Source organism: Nicotiana tomentosiformis, chromosome 7 (assembly GCF_000390325.3).
Source record: "Nicotiana tomentosiformis chromosome 7, ASM39032v3, whole genome shotgun sequence".
NCBI lineage: Eukaryota > Viridiplantae > Streptophyta > Magnoliopsida > Solanales > Solanaceae > Nicotiana > Nicotiana tomentosiformis.
The window spans coordinates 43,447,258-43,468,117 of record NC_090818.1 but is presented as its reverse complement, the minus strand read 5'-3'; positions in this window follow the sequence as shown (position 1 = coordinate 43,468,117).

Genomic DNA, 20,860 nt, shown 5'->3' with positions numbered 1-20,860 from the left:
AGCTAGGCAAGCCAACTAATAAATTAAGCATACATTGTTAAAATTTAAAACCAAGTGATTATTTCCGCTGATTAAATAAATTATTGTAAATTCTACAAATCATGCTGATTTAAAAGTCCTAGTTTTATTTGAGTTATTATTATTGACCCATAGTGAGTGTCAAAGTCGGCCATCTCGTCTCTACCACTTCGAGATTAGGCTTGATACTTACTGGGTATACGTTGTTTACGTACTCATACTATACATGCTGCACTTTTTGTGCAGGATCTGAGACAGGTACTAGTGGAGGACCTATCATCACATACCCACGTCATCCCGAGGCATAGTGGTGAGCTGCCTTTGTGAGCCGTTCTGCAGCTACCAGTGTCTCTTCTTATATTTACATTCTGTCTATTTCAATTCAGACAGTATTTGGAGTTTTGTATAATCTACTAGATGCTCATTCGCTTGTGACACCGGGTCTTGGCACACACATTGGTAGAGTTTGGATTTATAGTAACAATCCTAAATATATAAATTAAATTCCTTCAACTCAAATAATTTCCAATTTATCAATTAAATCTCATTTACAGGAGTAACAATTAATTCCTTAACAAGCAAGAATAATAATTCATTAAATTCCAAGGATTTTCCAATTTATTAATTAACTTCACAAACTGAAATAAATTATTAAAGTATCGTGTAATTATTATTATTAAGCATGATTTCTGCCGAGGACGTACGACCCGATCCAGAGTGTCGTGTATACTGTTGAGGGACGTGCGGCGCGATCCATAGATGCATCTATCCTGCCGAGGCGTTCGGCCCGCTCCACAAGAAAGGATGACATTTTCTTATGTGCCTCCAGAAGGAGAGTATATTTATTATAAGATAAATTTGAGAGGAAAATAATTTCTTTTAACAATTAATTGATTTAAACAGACAATCAAGCCTATGAGATTTCCATCCTTTAATATCTTTATCTAACAATCACAATATAATTATATAGATATCAATTAATATAAATAAATCAAAAAATACAATTTACACAAGTAAGGCATGCTTTGAGTTCTAAACTACCCGGACTTTAGCATTAATAGTAGCTACGCACGGACTCTCGTCACCACGTACGTACGTAGCCCTCCACAATTAGCAACAATTATTTAATTTTAATCACATATGAGATAATTTCCCCCTCACAAGGTTAGACAAGAAACTTACCTCGTCTTGCTCCAATTTAATCCACTATAAGGCCTTTTCCACGATTATCCAACTCTGTCTGGCTCGAATCTAGCCAAAATAATTTGATACAATCACTAAAAATTATAGGAATCAGTTCTATAAGAAAATACTACATTTTTAATAAAAATCCCGAAATTAATTAAAAATTTGTCCGTGGGGCCCACGTCTCGGAATCCAGCAAAAGTTACGAAATCCGACAACCCATTCAATTACGAGTCCAACCATACCAGTTTCACTCAAATCCGACTCTGAATCGATACCGAAATCTCAAAAATTCGTTTCTATGAGATTTCTAAAACTTTTCCAAATTTAAATCTCAAAACACTAATTTAGGGTGAAAACAATGATATACTTGTATATGTAGACCAAATTCGAGTTAGAATCACTTACCCCCAATGTTTTTCCCTTGAAAATTTGTCAATAGTCGCCTCTGCTCAAGCTCAAGTTCGTCAAAAATGGCAAATGGGATAAATGCCCTCTTTTTATAAAACTGCCCAGCAGCCTTCGGAACTGGTCCTCGAACTGGACCTCGATCGCGGCTTCAATCACAAGCTCGAGCCTGGACCTCGGTCATGGCCTCGATCAGGGCATCGAGGTTGGGCATTCGATCATAGCCTCAATCATGGCATCGAGCTTGAGCCTTCGATTGTGACCCTCGATCTTGGGTCTCGATCCTGGCCCTCGAGCCTTGCCTTCGATCATGGCCCTCGAGCTGGACCTTCGATCATGGCCTTCGAGCCGGACCTTCGATCATGGATTCGATACACAAGCTCGAGCTTGTGCCTCGTCAACCTTGGGCTCGATATCTAGGCTCGATCACAACCCAGAATGTCCAACAGAAGAGGAAAAATTGCAGCATCTTTTTAACTCAAATCTTTGATCCGTTAACCATCTTAAATTCACCCGAGGCTCTCGGGACCTCAACCAAATATACCAACAAGTCCTAAAACATCATACGAACTTAGTTGAACCTCTAAATCATATCAAACAACGCTAAAACCATGAATCATATCCTAATTCAAGCTTAATGAAACTAAGAGTTTTCAACTTCTACATTCAATGTCGGAACCTATCAACTCAACTCCGATTGACCTCAAATTTTACACACACGACATAAATTACATAACGGAGCTATAAAAATTTTCGGAACTGGATTCCGACTCCGGTATCAAAAAGTCAACTCATCAGTCAAACTTTCAAACTTAAATTCTTATTTTTAGCCATTTCAAGCCTAATTTAACTATGGACTTCCAAATAAAATTCCTAACACACTCCTAAGTCCAAAATCACCATACAGAGCTGTTGGAATCATCAAAATTCTATTTCGGGGTCATTTTCTCAAAATGTTGACCGAAATCAAATTTAGCACTTTAAGGCCAACTTAAGGAACCAAGTGTTCCACTTTCACCCCAAACACTTCCAAATCCCGAACCAACCATCCCTGCAAGTCATAAATCATTACAAGCACCTATGGGAAGTTTTATTTTAGGGAACGGGCCAGACAGAGTTGGATAATCGTGGAAAAGGCTTATAGTGGATTAAATTGGAGCAAGACGAGGTAAGTCACTTGTCTAATCTTGTGAGAGAGAAATTACCCCATAGGTGATTAAAATTAAATAATTATTTCTAATTGTGGGGGCTACGTACGCACGAGGTGACGAGAGTCCGTGCGTAGCTACTATTAATGCAAAAGTCCGGGTAGTTTAGGACTCAAAGCATGCATTACTTGTGTAAATAGTATTCTTTGATTAATTAATATTAATTGATATATATGAATATATGGTGAATTGTTGGATAAAGATATTAAAGAATGGAAATCTCATAGGCTTGATTTTCTGTTTAAATCAATTAATTGTTAAAAGAAATTGTTCTCCACCCGAATTTATCTTATAATAAATATACTCTCCTTCCGGAGGCACATGAGAAAATGTCCTCCTTTCTTGTGGAGCGGGCCGAACGCCTCGACAGGATAGATGCATCTATGGATCACGCCACACGTCCCTTGGCAGTGTACACGTCACTCTGGATCAGGCCGTACGTCCTCGACAGAAATCGTGCTTAATAATAATAATTACACGATACTTTGATAATTTATTTCAGCTTGTGAAGCAAATTAATAAATTAATAAATTCTTCGAATTTAATGAATTATTATTCTTGCTTGTTAAGGAATTAATTGTTACTCCTGTAAATGAGGTTTAATTGATAAATTGGAAATTATTTGAATTGAAGGAATTTAATTAATATATTGAGAATTGTTACATTTGAAGGAATTTGATTATTTTCTGCTAGTTAAATAAATTATTGTTATATTCTATGAATCATGTTGATTTAAATATCCTAGTTTTATTTCAATTATTATTATTGACCCATAGTGAGTGTCAAAGTCGGTCATCTCGTCTCTACCACTTTGAGATTAGGCTTGATACTTACTGGGTACACGTTGTTTACGTACTCATACTACACTTGCTGTACTTTTTGTGCAGGATCTGAGACAGGTACTAGTGGAGGACCTATCATCACATACCCACGTCATCCCTAGGCATAGTGGTGAGCTGCCTTTCTGAGCAGTTCTGCAGCTACCAGTGTCTCTTCTTATATTTACATTCTATCTATTTCATTTTCGATAGTATTTGGAGTTTTGTATAATCTACTAGATGCTCATTCACTTGTGATATCAGGTCATGGCACACACATTGGTAGCGTTTGGGTTTATATGTTCTTGGTTTTAAATTTAATCAATGTATGCTTAATTTATTTGTTGGCTTGCCTAGCTGTAGTGTTGTGCGCCATCACAACCTACAGGTGAAATTGGGTCATGACAACATGGTATCAGAGCACTTGGTTCACGTAGGTCTCACAAGTTATGAGCAGACCTAATAGAGTCTTGCGGATCGGTACGGAGACGTCTGTAGTTATCTTCGAGAGGCTATATAGTGTTAGGAAACTACCTTTCTTGATATTCCATCGTGCAATTGATGTAGTACTAAATATCCTTCTCTTATTCTCTCACAGATGGTGAGAACGCCCTCGAATGAAGTTCCAGACCAGGGAAGAGCTACTCCCCCGGTTGTTAGAGGCCGAGGGAGGGCTCCAAGCCGTGGTAGAGGGCGAGGACGTCCCAGGACTATTCCAGTTATGCCTCCAGTGGATCCAGCAGAGAATCTCATTATTGAGGAGCAGGGTGAGGTGCATGTGGCAGAGCCAGCTCCGGTGGACTTCATATCTGCACCGGGATTTCAGGATGTCATGGGTCGTATGCTGCGATTCATGGACAATATAACTCAGGCCGGTTTATTTCTGGCAGACCCAGCCACGTCTCAGGCGGGCGGGGGAGCACAGACCCCTACCGCGCAGGCTCATGGACAAGCAACTACTGTATATCAGACCGAGGGTGCATTACCCGTGGGTGGAGCCCAGCCAGTGGCAACAGCTACACCTGAGCCCAGGCCAGCTGTAGTCGTCGATCCTCAGAAACTATTGGACAGATGGACTAGACTACATCCTCCTGTCTTCGGGGCTGAGCGACATGAGGATCCACAAGATTTCATTGATCGTTGCAAGGACAGACTGTACAACATGAGGATACTGGAATCCTATGGGGTTGATTTTTTGCTACTTTTCAGCTAGAGGGGAGAGCCCGTAGATGGTGGAAGTCTTATGCTCTTGGCAGACCAGCAGATTCTCCTCCCATGACTTGGGACAGGTTCACCCGTATCTTCTTGGATAGGTATATTCCACCCTCCCAGAGGGAAGAGTTGCGGTTTCAGTTTGAGCAGCTCCAGCAGGGTCAGATGTCAGTGACTGATTATGAGGCGAGGTTTTCTGAATTATCTCGCCATGCACTAATGATACTCCCTACTGAGGCGGAGAGAGTGCGAAGGTTTGTAGCCGGTTTACATACTGGTATTCAGGCCACTATGGCTCGAGAGGTTGAGAGTGCAAAGGTCAGTGGGATCGTTTCCTGTCTTTGGCCGAGTTTGCTTATAATAACAGTTACCAATCCAGCATCGAGATGGATCCATTTGAGGCTTTATATGGTCGGCGATGTCGTTCATCTATCGGATGGTTTGAGCCAGGTGAGGCTAAGTTATATGGTACTAATTTGGTAAGGGATGCCTTGGAAAAGGTAAAGTTGATTCAGGAGCGACTTCGTACAGCACAGTCCAGACAAAAAAGTTACGCAGATCAGAAAGCACGCGATATATCATTTATGGTAGGTGAAAAAGTTCTCTTGAAGGTTTCGCCGATGAAGGGAATTATGAGATTCGGGAAGAAGGGCAAGTTGAGCCCAAGATTTATAGGCCCATTTGAGGTGTTGAAACGAGTCGGGGAGGTTGCTTATGAGCTTGCATTGCCTCCCAGCCTATCGGGAGTTCATCCGATTTTTCATGTATCTATGCTCCGGAAGTATCATGCTGACCTATCACATGTGTTAGACTTTAGCACAGTTCAACTAGATAATATCTTGGGTTATGAAGAGGAGCCAATTGCCATTGTCGATAAACAGGTTCGCCAGTTGAGGTCTAAGAGGATTTCTGCAGTAAAAGTCCAGTGGAGGGGCCAACCAGTCAAGGAAGCGACTTGGGAGGCCGAGGAAGACATGCGGAGCAGATATCCACACTTATTCAGCACTCCAGGTACAATTCTAAACCCGTTTGAGAACGAACGTTTGTTTAAGAGGTGGAGAATGTAATGACTCAACCGGTCATTTTAACTTTTAGAACCCCGTTCCCTAAAATAAAACTTCCCGTAGGTTCTTGTAATGATTTATGACTTCCGAGGATGGTTGGTTCGGGATTTGGAAGTGTTTGGGGTGAAACCGGAACACTTGGTTCCTTAAGTTGGCCTTAAAGTGCTAAATTTGACTTCGGTCAACATTTTGAGAAAACGATCCCGGAATAGAATTTTGATGATTCCAACAGCTCTGTATGGTGATTTTGGACTTAGGAGCGTGTTGGGAATATTATTTGGAAGTCTGTAGTTAAATTAGGCTTGAAATGGCTAAAAACAAGAATTTAAGTTTGGAAGTTTGACCGATGAGTTGACTTTTTGATACCGGAGTCGGAATCCAATTCCGAAAATTTTTATAGCTCTGTTATGTAATTTATGACTTGTGTGTAAATTTTGAGGTCAATCGGAGTTGATTTGATAGGTTCCGACATCGAACGTAGAAGTTAAAAACTCTTAGTTTCATTAAGCTTGAATTGGGGTATGATTCATGGTTTTAGTGTTGTTTGATATGATTTAGAGGTTCGACTAACTTTGTATGATGTTTTAGGACTTGTTGGTATATTTGCTTGAGGTCCCGAGGGCCTCGGGTGAGTTTCGGATGGTTAACGGATCAAAAGTTGGACCTAAAAAGTTGCTGCAAATTTTCCCTTCTGCTGTATACTCTGGGCTGTGATCGAGCCCCAGATCGAACCCAGATATCGAGCCCTTGATCGAGGCCTGAGTCGAAGCTAGGGATGAGGCTCAGTATCGAAGCCACGATCGAAGGCAAGGCTCGAGGGCCATGATCGAAGGCAAGGCTCGAGGGCCAGGATCAAGGCCCAAGATCGAACTTGATCGAGGCCATGACCATGTCCCAGGCTCGAGGCCTGATCGAGGCCATGACCAGCTCCCAAAAATCGAGCTCCCATGATCGAGCTCCCAAAATAGAGCTCCCAAGATCGAGTTCCTTAATCGAACTAGACAGCGCTGTAAGTTATAAAAACAGAGGACATTCGTCCCATTTGCCATTTTTGATGAACTTGAGCTTGAGCAGAGGCGACTTTTGACAGATTTTCAAGGGAAAAACATTGGGGGTAAGTGATTCTAACTCGGATTTGGTCTACATATACAAGTATATCATTGTATTCACCATAAATTAGTGTTTTGAGATTTAAATTTGGATTTTTTTTAGAAATCTCTTAGAAACGAATTTTTGAGATTTCGCTATCGATTCTGAGTTGGATTTTAGTGAAACTGGTATGGTTGGACTCGTAATTGAATGGGTTGTCAGATTTCGTAACTTTTTCCGGATTCTGAGACGTGGACCCCATGGGCAAATTTTTAATTAATTTCAGGTTTTTTTTATTAAAAATGTAGTATTTTCTTATAGAATTGATTCATATAATGTTTAGTGATTGTATCGAATTATTTTGGATAGATTCGAGCCAGACAGAGTTGGATAATCGTGGAAAAGGCCTTATAGTGGATTAAATTGGAGCAAGACGAGGTAAGTCTCTTGTCTAATCTTGTGAGGGAGAAATTACCTCATAAGTGATTAAAATTAAATAATTATTGCTAATTGTGGGGGCTACGTACGTACGAGGTGACGAGAGTCCGTGCGTAGCTACTATTAATGCTGAAGTCCGGGTAGTTTAGGACTCAAAGCATGCATTACTTGTGTAAATAATATTCTTTGATTAATTAATATTAATTGATATATATGAATATATGGTGAATTGTTAGATAAAGATATTAAAGAATGGAAATCTCATAGGCTTGATTTTCTGTTTAAATCAATTAATTGTTAAAAGAAATTGTTCTCCTCCCAAATTTATCTTATAATAAATATACTCTCCTTCCGGAGGCAGATAAAAAAATGTCCTCCTTTCTTGTGCAGCGGGCCGAACGCCTCGGCAGGATAGATGCATCTATGGATCGCGCCGCACGTCCCTCGGCAGTGTACACAACACTCTGGATCGGGCCGTACGTACTCGGCAGAAATACTGCTTAATAATAATAATTACACGATACTTTAATAATTTATTTCAGCTTGTGAAGCTAATTAATAAATTGAAAAATTCTTGGAATTTAATGAATTATTATTCTTGCTTGTTAAGGAATTAATTGTTACTTCTGTAAATGAGATTTAATTGATAAATTGGAAATTATTTGAATTGAATGAATTTAATTAATATATTGAGAATTATTACATTTGAAGGAATTTGATTATTTTTTACTGGTTAAATAAATTATTGTTATATTCTATGAATCCTGCTGATTTAAATATTCTAGCTTTATTTCAATTATTATTATTGACTCATAGTGAGTGTCAAAGTCGGCCATCTCGTCTCTACCACTTTGAGATTAGGCTTGATACTTACTGGGTACACGTTGTTTACGTACTCATACTACACTTGCTGCACTTTTTGTGCAGGATCTGAGACAGGTACTAGTGGAGGACCTATCATCACATATACACGTCATCCCGAGGCATAGTGGTGAGCTGCCATTCTGAGCCGTTCTGCAGCTACCGGTGTCTCTTCTTATATTTACATTCTGTCTATTTCATTTCTAACAGTATTTGGAGTTTTGTATAATCTACTAGATGCTCATTCACTTGTGATATCAGGTCTTTGCACACACATTGGTAGATTTTGGCTTTATATTTTCTTGGTTTTAAATTTTATCAATGTATGCTTAATTTATTAGTTGGCTTTCCTAGCTGTAGTGTTGGGCGCCATCATGACCTACAGGTGAAATTGGGCCGTGACAAAAAGTTGCCCTATATGGTAACTTTTATTATCATGTTATCATACTTAATTCGGTTAGTGTTCATACACAATCATGTTAGGAACTTTTGTCATCTTTTCTAATTATTTAATTACTACTTCGCCTATGGCAAAAAAGAAAAAGAAAACTACTCCATATAACGATAAAACTCTTTCACTTTTAAAAGGAAAATAAAACTACTTCGCCTCTGACTAGTACTACCGGTTTTGGGAAATTATAAATTTTGTAAAGATTTCTATATCAACACTGTTAGATTTCATTTGTTATTGTTATTACTCAGTAAATGTTATTGTAAATTAGTTATGTGATTAGTCATCCGTAAAAAAAAAATCCGGAAAGTTTTCAGGTGAAAAATAGATTAAAATGTGAATTAGATGTTTAAAACACAATTGAGTTGACTTTGGTCAACATTTTGAGAAAATAGACTCAGATCAGTGTTTTGACAGTTCCGACAGGTCTGTATCGTGAATTGGGACTTGGGCGTATGCCCGGAACCAAATTCCGAGGTCCCTAGCCCGAGATATGGAATTTTGATGAAAAATTAAAAGTTTAAGTTCAAATAGTGACCGAATGTCAAATTATGTGCAAACGACCCCGGAATAGAATTTTGATAATTCCAACAGCTTTGTATGGTGATTTTGGACTTAGGAGCATGATCAGAATTTTATTTGGAAGTCCGCAGTGGAATTAGGCTTAAAATGCCAAAAGTTGAATTTTTGGGAAGTTTGACCGGGGGGTGACTTTTTGATATCGAGGTCGGAATACGATTATGGAAATTGGAATAGGTCTGTTATGTCATTTATGACTTGTGTGCAAAATTTGAAGTCATTCCGAATTGATGTGATGTGTTTCGGCACAAGATATAAAATTTGAAAGTTCAAAGTTCATAGAGTTTGATTTGAGGTGCGATTCATCGTTTTGATATTGTTTGATGTGGTTTGAAGCCTCGACTAAGTTCGTATTGTATTTTGGGACATGTTGATATAATTGGTTAAGGTCCCAAGGGTCTCGGGTGGATTTCGGAAGGTAAACGGAATGGATTTTGGACAAAGAAGGCTGCTGGGAATTTCTGTTGCAGAAATTTCTGGTACGTGGAGCCAACTTTGGAAGCTTATATCGCGCCATTTATAAGGAATCAGAATATTTTCAAAGCATAAAAGTTGTATCCCTTTGATTCTAGTTTCCAAAAAGTTACACCATTCATCATTTGGACATTTGTACAGAAAGTTATGATAGATTGAATGAAGGCTGGTAGAGCAGTTTTGCCAGAAATTTCTGATGTGTGGAGCCGACCTTGGAAGCTTATATCTCAAAATTCATAAGGAATCGGAAAATTTTCGAAACATGAAAGTTGTAGTCGTTCGATTCTAGTTTCCAGAAAGTTACACCATTTATCATTTGGACATTTATACATAAAGGTATGGTCGATTGAAAGATTGGATGTTTGTAGCACGGTTCTTGGGCGATTTTCACGGGAAAACATTGGGGTAAGTGTTCCTTATCCTATATTGATTATATTTCATGATTCCATACTCATTTACATCATGAATCCGTGAATTTATGGAAGAAAATTCAAGATTTCTGCAAAATCTTCCAAAAACGAAAATTTAAGATTTGGAGGTCGAGTTGTTATCGGAATTTGGTAAAATTGGTATGAGTGGACTCGTAATTGAATGGGTTGTCGAATTTTATAAGTTTCGCCGGATTCCGAGATGTGGCCCCACGGGCAAATTTTGATCTAATTTCGAATTTTATTGAAAATGTAATATTTTCTTATGAAATTGATTACTATTTTTTTTGTTGACTGTATCGAATTAATTATGACTAGATACGAGTCGATCGGAGTCGGAAAATCGAGGAAAAAGCATAATACTTGGTTAAATTGGAGCAAGTCGAGGTAAGTAACTTGTCTAACCTTGTGTGGGAAAAATTTCCCCTAGAATTGATATTAATGTGATTATTGAAATGTGTTGAAAGTCATGTACACGAGGTGACGAGTGTGTACACGGGCTAAATGTGAAAAATTATATTTTTTAATTGTGTAGATCATTGTTGCGCATTTATTAAATTATTTTATCTTATTATATTCTTCATCATTGATATGTGATATATATTTTAGATTTGTTTACCTTTTTCCTGCTAATTGTTTTACCTGTTTAATTGAAACTTGGTTTCTTTTATACTGTGCATTATTTGAAGGTTGATTTTCTTTAAATTAAATATTATTAATATGAAGTATTTGACATTTTTAAAATTTGATATTGAAGCAACGTATTAAAATTTTGAAATATTATTTTCCTGAATTATTTATTCTTGAATATTTTCGTAAGATTGATTTTATTTTGGATTATTCTGGCATGAGTCGTGAGCTCTTTATTATTGAAAAATATTGTTGTTTATTTTGTTTTTGTGGAAAATTGAAATATTGGGCACTTGAGGTGCAAATTGTGATATATTGTGATATTGATACGCATGCAGTGGTATAAGGTCTGGGTGTTGAAACACATGCGGTGAGATAGGGGTGGCTTGATACGCGTGGCTAGTAGGGGTGACTATTAGCCATGCGTTTCAAGCCACCCTTATCTCACCGCATGACTTATAGTAGTTCCCCTACTAGCCACGCGTTTCAAGCCACCCTTATCTCACCGCATGCGTTTCATCACCCTGACCTTATATCACCGCAATGACTTCTAGTAGTTTCCATACTAGCCACACGTTTCAAGCCACCCTTATCTCACCGCATGCGTATCAATATCACAATATTTCACAAATCGCACCTCAAGTGCCCAAATATCACAGCATAATATAACTTGCACCTCAAGTGCCCAAATATTACAGCATTTCACAAATTGCACATCAAGTGCTCAAATCTTACAACATATCACAAATTGCATATCAGGTGCTCAAATCTTACAACATATCACAATTGCACATCCGGTGCTCAAATCTTACAACATATCACAAATTGCACATCGAGTGCTCAAATCTTACAACATATCACAGATTGCACATCAGGTGCTCAAATCTTACAACATATCACAAATTGCACATCAAGTACCCAAATATTACAACTTGCCACAGAAATCAACAATACATTATTTTTTACAATAAGGAGCCCACGGCTCGACCATAATGTGCACAAAAATCTTAACAAAATATCCAGAAGCGAACAACTGGACAAAATAATATTTCACATAAAAATCAAGGTGACAATCATACCAAATCATCATGTAAAAATAATTTCAACAAACAAGGATCTAGGCATGACAAATAGAGGATTTAATAATTGCCAATTATTTCCAATTTGATACATAAGGGCGTATAATAATTTTAATCAATGAAATTTGCACATATAAACCAAGTACGTACTCGTCACCTCGCGTACATGGATTTCAATTACACAAATTGCACATAATACTCAATGCCTGAGGGGTAATTCCCCCACTCGAGGTTAAGCAAGATACTTACCTCGACGAAACTAAGTCAATATTTTAAATGATCTTCGTGAGTGAAGCCACCTTCGGACGGCTCAAATCTAAAATTCACCCCTTAATAATAGTACGATGGTCCACCACACTAAACAAATTTCTATCTACAACAATGCAAAACAATTGCACCAATATTAGTAAACAAGTTTCAAGATTTTTGGTCATTTAGGCATTTTATCAAACACCTAGTAGGCATGAATCTCTACATATCTTAACCATAGAATTAGTTCATCCAACTACTACAATTTACCAACAATTTATCCCACCATCATTCTTAAATGATTCATAACTTCCAACATCACATACATGACCATCCATCCACACCCAACCAACAAAATTCCATCAAATAATCACCTTTCAATCTCTACAATGGTTCTGTATTTAAATTGGGAACATATGGCTTCCAATCTCCATACCATAAGTTCTAATACTTAATTGATACTCATATTCCCATAATATATCCATACATGTAAGTCTAAGGGTGTAGGATTACCTTTTTGGAAGAAATCTTGCAAAACCCTCCTTTGAGTTCTTGAAGATCTAAGAATTTTATGTGTAGATTTCATCAATACTAGTGTAGAAATAATGGAATTTCACATCAAGATAATGGGGATTGCTTACCTTGAAGAAGAGAGGAGTTGGTGGTCTTGAGAGAGTGGAGAAGAGCTCCAAAATTCGTCCAAATGAAGTGGGGAAAATGAACCCCGAAATTGTATCTATAGGCCCAAATTTCTGGGTTTCGGATGCTGCCCCGGATGCTATGGCAGCACTTCACTGCCAGCCCCTCTTTCGGATGCGGCCCCGGATGCTTCGCATCCGCAGTCTCCTCTGTCAGCCTTTGGTAATTTGGTCATAACTTCTTGTAGGAAAGTCCAAATGACAAACGGTTTGAAGCGTTAGAAACTAGACTGGAAGATCTTTCATTTGATAGGCTGTGCATCACATAACACCTTATATATATGTAGATAATTTCGTTCTAAATTAGGCCTTGTGCCGAAACATAACAAATCGATCTGGAATGACCTCAAATTTTGCACACAAGTCATAAATGACATAACGAAGCTATTCAAATTTCCGGAATCGAAGTCCAAGCCCGATACATCAAGGTCAACTCCCAGTCGACATTTTTCTTAAAATCTTCCATTTTCCAACTTTCGCCAAAATGCGTCGAATTCTCTTACGGACTTCCAAATCCAAATACGGACATACGCCCAAGTCTGAAATCTTCATACGAAGCTATTAACACTATAAAAATCCCATTCCGGAGTCGTTTTGCTCAAAAGTCAAACTCCGCTCAACTCTTTTCAACTTAAGGCTTCTAACATGGAATTTATTCTTTCGAACTAATCCTGAAACACTTGAAAATCAAAATCGACGATTCACACACATCATAATACATCATATGAAGCTATTCAAGACTTCAAATAGTTGGAAGGAGCGTAAATGTTCAAAATAACAAGTCGGGTCATTACATTCTCCACCTCTTAAACAAATGTTCGTTCTCGAACGTGCTAAGACTTATTCGAAAGTTACTAATTTGATGATTTTACTTTTACACATATATTCGCGGTTGATCCCACGTTACCGCTTTCGACATAAGCCCGACAATACCATCTCAATTGAGATTATTCCTTTTTCCATATTTGTAAACTGTAAGATCAATTTCTTACACTCCAACATTACAAAAGGTCTGATTTTTCACAACGCATGGTATTAGTCTCAACTGGCTATAGCAACTCGTGCCTACGCACACTTCAATTTTCTTGATAGTGTTGAAGTACTTCAAAACTTTTTCTGTGGTGTTACATTCTTCCCCGCTTAGGATCATTCGCCCTCAAACACATAACATAACTTACCTCTTCCTTTGCAAATCCTAATCCTCCAAATTTTACAAACTCCCAAATTTTTCAGAAATTTCGGCAGAGTCTCCCATGTAATTGGGCCTATCCACCTGCCAGAGTAACACCAAAACAACTCCTAACAATATAATGTGAGGCATGAAGATCTCATGATTACTTACTCGGATTAATGAGTCACATTTAACGCCACCTGAGCACTGATCTCATATGTTAAAACTCAATGTTTACAGCACAAAAATGGCTGAATATGCACAGAAAATATACAAGAACTATCAGATAAGCCTAACAGGCATGACTCCCTATAAATATTATGGTACAAATTAAATTTCCCACAGGGAGAATTTTAAACTCATAAATATTTCACCACAAGGACCTCGTCCTTATATAACTTTCTCCGCGGCTTGTAGCCCGATTTAAATATTTCACATCATATATAAAATGCGAGGATCTCGTCCTCAACTCTGAATCACAAGTATTTTGCACATTGTGTCAACTGAAATTTCAATTTCCTTTCTTTCTTCTTTTCAATATATTCCATAAACAGTTTTCATAACACATAACGAACCCTCATACCGGTAGGGCGTATAATTCATAAAAATTGGAATCAATTATTCCGAAATACATTAAACCCACTGTAATGAATAATAAAAATTATTTTTGAACATATAGCCCTCAATGGTGAACAAAATTAATGACAGACACGGGCTCACATCTTCAAATCTCCCAACAGGGATAAACATAGAAGTGGGTCACAAAAATTACTAAGCTCACCCATAAGCGGAGCATAATAGGAGGTCTCACCTCAATATTCAGAACCGAATCAAATTAAAGGAAAATATCCTTTTTAATTAAATCAAGATCATAACTGTAACAACACCATCTGGTGTATCGGCCTCAGCCAAATCATGTCGATTATATCAACGGGTTGGGCCTCCATCTCTTAGGCGCCCACTATCCGCTTGTCCTCTACCTCTAACTGACTGTGCACGTGGAGTATTAACTGGAATAAAGCTCGTAGCTTGAGTGCTCTGATTAAATCCACCCATCCCAAGTATGGATAATCTCTCATGATGTGCCTTGTATCACCACACTTATAACAACCCCTCTGAGGTCGCGGCTGCTCGTACTGAGTCTGTTCCTTATAACTGGAATAACCACTGTAAGAATCTCGTGTCGGTGGTGCATCGTAAGATCTTACTGACTCACTCCGATTAATATGATGTGCGGACTGAGCTGGCCGACTGCTCGAGACTCCGCTATAATGGGTCCTAGCGGGAGAGTAAAATCCAATGAATCCTCCAGATCTTCGAGACCTTTTGGCCTCCTTGGACTCCCTTTCCTCGCCTAAAACACTCTCAATCTTTCTCGCAATCTCCACTACTTGTTGAAATGGAGTATCAGTTTGCAATTCTTGAGCCATGTATATTTTAATATCATATTCGAGCCCCTCAATGAATCTGCGGACCCGCTCTCTGATTGTAGGAACTAAGATAGGTGCATGACGGGCTAACTCACTGAACCTGATAGCATATTCTAACACTGTCATAGTGCCCTAATGTAACCGTTCAAACTCTATGTGCCACACATCTCAGAAAGTCAGGGGAACAAATTCTTTCAAGAACATTTCCAAAAATTGAGCCCAAGTTGGTGGTGTGGCATCGGCTGGTCTACCTTCTTCGTAGATTTGCCTCCACCTATACGCTGCGCCTAACAGTTGAAATGTAGTAAAGGCAACTCCGCTCACCTCCAGAATACCATGGTGCGGAGAATACGGTGACAATTTTCTAGAAATTCTTGGGCATCCTGTGTAGCTGTACAACTGAAAGTTGGTGGATCGTATTTCTTAAACCTTTCAAGTTGATGCCTCAGGCCTGACCTCAGGCCGAACCGGAATAACAGCTTATACCGGTATTATACCCGAAATCTGACCAACGTGAACTTGTTGCTCTGGAGTTGTGGTAGGAGTCTGAGCTACTCCCCCAATCTGTGAAATATTCGGTGCAACAGAAATTAATCCCGCCCGAGTTAATGTACCAAACATACTCAGGAACTGTGCTAAAGTCTCCTGAAGTCCGGGGGTAACAATAGGTGCTTTTGGTACCTGTCCCCCAACTGGAGCTACTAATGGCTCCTCAATTATTGCTCTGATAGGTGCTCCTGTTGTAGCACGTGCCCTTCCTCGACCTCTACCTCGGCCTCTAACTCAGCCCGGCCTCTTGTAGCCCTAGTAGTATATGCAGATGCCTGTTCAGCTAACCCGATAGCATGTGTCCTCACCATCTGTGAGAGAATAGAGATATAAGGGCACGAATTCCGAATTCAACAAATTCCGCACGATAGGAATGAAAGAAATGGAAATTTCCTAACAATTCTGTAGCCTCTCGAAGATAAGTACAGACGTCTCTGTACCGATCCGCAAGACTCTACTAAACTCGTTCGTGACTCGTAGAACCTATGAACCTAGATCTCTGATACCAACTTGTCACGACCCAAAATCCCACCACATGCGACGTGATGGCACCTAGTATCTAAGACTAGGTAAGCTGATTTCCATTGCATTTTTGAAATCACCATTTTTTTTTAACTAACAGCAAAAATAATTACAATATACAACCTCCCAAGACTGGTAGTACTGAGTCACGAACTCTAACCGAATACATAGAATGATTACGAGGACCGAATATACCATACTGTTTGATTACAAGTTAACAGTACAATGAAATGAAAGGACTCCAAAGAACTACGACGACCAAGCAGCTCTACCTTGAATCCTTACGATCCCGCTTTAACTCTGCTCAAGTCCGTTATCTTCAATACCTGGCTCTGCACAAAAATGTGCAGAAGTGTAGAGTGAGCACACCACAGCGGTGCCCAGTAAGTATCAAGACTAACCTCAATGGAGTAGAGACGAGGTACAGTCAAGACACTCACTAGTCTAATACCCTGTGCAATATAGCAGTATACAATAGTACTGGAAAATAACTAGCAATGATAACAACAACTCCACCCAGTGATATGCACAATAAGACAATAAGATCACCATTTAATATCGCTCAACAATTAATTAATAAAATTACACTCAGTTAAATCAAGTTCTTCAATTAAATATCCTTCACATATAATTCTACCAATTAACTCTCTTTCAAATATAATTTTCCTCAAATAATTATCTTTCAAATACAATTCTTTCATATAATACTTTCTAAATAAAAATCCTTCCAAATAAATATTTTGAATATAATTCATCAATTTAAAAAGTCACCATGTGACACCTCATTTCATAATCATAAAAAAAATACGGGTCTCAGCCCATTTTCATATTTTTCATAAATACGGGTCTCAGCCCATTTTTCATATCTTTATGGCACTTCATGCCCATAATTAAATCATTATATTTCCCCGGCACATCGTGCCCTCATTTCATATCTCACCTGCACGGACAACTCACGTGCCAAATATCATTATCATTTAATCACAGCACCTCGTGCCCACATTTCATATCACAACCACAATTCACATGCCAATATTCTCAATGTATATAAGATCCACATGATCAATTTATTTCCACTAAAGTGAGTTTAAAAGTTTTTAAATCAATTAAGAAATCAACAAAGAATTGAATTTATTTTTATAAATCATTTGGGTGAAGAAAATAACTTTGCACTTATATCAAAGCAGCAGATAAACTATTGATTTGGTTGTAAAACTATTTAATTTAAAAACATAATAATAATTCCTTTTATTTAAATCAACTCAATCATCGAAAATCAGTAAGAAAACCAGAAATATACTTCTTCAGAGTCTCATGCTAAAAAGCCAAAGTCTACACAATACAACTAGAAGCACAAAACACATAATAATAAAGTCAACTAGTACACCACGGAAGAAGACAAGAATTTACATATTAAATAAAACCAAATCACCCAAGGCAAGAACATGAATAAAGAAATATCAGCAGGGCACTCCCGAGGTACCGCCTCGTAGTCCCAAATCATAAATAAATTCACAATATCTCATTTACTTATATCACCGCGGGAGCCTTCACATTAAATTTTTAAAGAATTCATTTTCCCGAAATAGCATCCCGCGTTTTAGCCACCCTTATCACACCGCATGACTTCTAGTAGTTTCCCTACTAGCCACGCGTTTCAAGCCACCCTTATCTCACCGCATGACTTCTAGTAGTTCCCCTACTAGCCACGCGTTACAAGCCACCCTTATCTCACCGCATGCGTTTCATCACCCTAACCTTATATCACCGCAATGACTACTAGTAGTTCCCCTACTAGCCACGCGTTTCAAGCCACCCTTATCTCACCGCATGCGTATCAATATCACAATATTTCACAAATCGCACCTCAAGTGCCCAAATATCACAGCATAATATAACTTGCACCTCAAGTGCCCAAATATTATAGCATTTCACAAATTGCACATCAAGTGCTCAAATCTTACAACATATCACAGATTGCACATCAGGTGCTCAAATCTTACAACATATCACAAATTGCACATCGAGTGCTCAAATCTTACAACATATCACAAATTGCACATCAGGTGCTCAAATCTTACAACATATCACAAATTGCACATCCGGTGCTCAAATCTTACAACATATCACAAATTGCACATCGAGTGCTCAAATCTTACAACATATCACAGATTGCACATCAGGTGCTCAAATCTTACAACATATCACAAATTGCACATCGAGTGCCCAAATATTACAACTTGCCACAGAAATCAACAATACATTATTTTTTACAATAAGTAGCCCACGGCTCGACCATAATGTGCACAAAAATCTTAACAAAATATCCGGAAGCGAACAACTCGACAAAATAATATTTCACATAAAAATCAAGGTGGCAATCATACCAAATCATCATGTAAAAACAATTTCAACAAACAAGGATCTAGGCATGACAAATAGAGGATTTAATAATTGCCAATAATTTCCAATTTGATACATAAGGGCGTATAATAATTTTAATCAATGAAATTTGCAAATATAAACCAAGTACGTACTCGTCACCTCGCGTACATGGATTTCAATTACACAAATTGCACATAATACTCAATGCCTGAGGGGTAATTCCCCCACTCAAGGTTAAGCAAGATACATACCTCGACGAAACTAAGTCAATGTTTTAAATGATCTTCGTTAGTGAAGCCACATTCGGACGGCTCAAATCTGAAATTCACCCCTTAATAATACTACTATGGTCCACCACACTAAACAAATTTTAATCTACAACAATGCAAAACAATTGCACCAATATTAGTAAACAAGTTTCTAGATTTTTGGTCATTTAGGCATTTTATCAAACACCTAGTAGGCATGAATCTCTACATATCTTAACCATAGAATTAGTTCATCCAACTACTACCATTTACCAATAATTTATCCCACCATCATTCTTAAACAGTTCATAACTTCCAACATCACATACATGACCATCCATCCACACCCAACCAACAAAATTCCATCAAATAATCACCTTTCAATCTCTACAATGGTTATGTATTTAAATTGGGAGCATATGACTTCCAATCGCCATACCATAAGTTCTAATACTTAATTGATACTCATATTCCCATAATATATCCATACATGTATGTCTAAGGGTGTAGGATTACCTTTTTGGAAGAAATCTTGCAAAACCCTCCTTTGAGTTCTTGAAGAAATTTCTTGAAGATCTAAGAATTTTATGTGTAGATTTTATCAATACTAGTGTGGAAATAATGGAATTTCACATCAAGATAATGGGGATTGCTTACCTTGAAGAAGAGAGGAGTTGGTGGTCTTGAGAGAGTGGAGAAGAGCTCCAAAATTCGTCCAAATGAAGTGGGGAAAATGAACCCCGAAATTGTATCTATAGGCCCAAATTTCTGGGTTTCGGATGCTGCCCCGGATGCTAAGGCAGCACTTCAGTGCCAGCCCCTCTTTCGGATGCGGCCCCGGATGCTTCGCATCCGCAGTCTCCTCTGTTCAGCCTTTGATAATTTGGTCATAACTTCTTGTAGAAAAGTCCAAATGACAAACGGTTTGAAGCGTTATAAACTAGACTCGAAGATATTTCATTTGATAGGCTGTGCATCACATAACACCTTATATATATGTAGATAATTTCGTTCTAAATTAGGCCTTGTGCCGAAACATAACAAATCGATCTGGAATGACCTCAAATTTTGCACACAAGTCGTAAATGACATAACGAAGCTATTCAAATTTCCGGAATCGAAGTCCAAGCCCGATACAATAAGGTCAACTCCCAGTCGACATTTTTCTTAAAATCTTCCATTTTCCAACTTTCGCCAAAATGCGTCGAATTCTCTTACGGACTTCCAAATCCAAATACGGACATACGCCCAAGTCTGAAATCTCCATACGAAGCTATTAACACTATAAAAATCCCATTCCGGAGTCGTTTTGCTCAAAAGTCAAAATCCGCTCAACTCTTTTCAACTTAAGGCTTCTAACATGGAATTTATTCTTTCGAACTAATCCCGAAACACTTGAAAATAAAAATCGACGATTCACACACGTCATAATATATCATATGAAGCTATTCAAGACTTCAAATAGTTGGAAGGAGCGTAAATGTTCAAATTAACAAGTCAGGTCATTACACTTAGAGACTAGGTGCCATCACGACATCCTACGGAGGAAATTTGGGGTCGTGACAAGTTGGTATGAGAGCACTAGGTTCATAGGTGTTATGAGTCACAAGCAGGTTTAGTAGAGTCTTGCGGATCGGTACGGAGACGTCTGTATTTATCTTCGAGA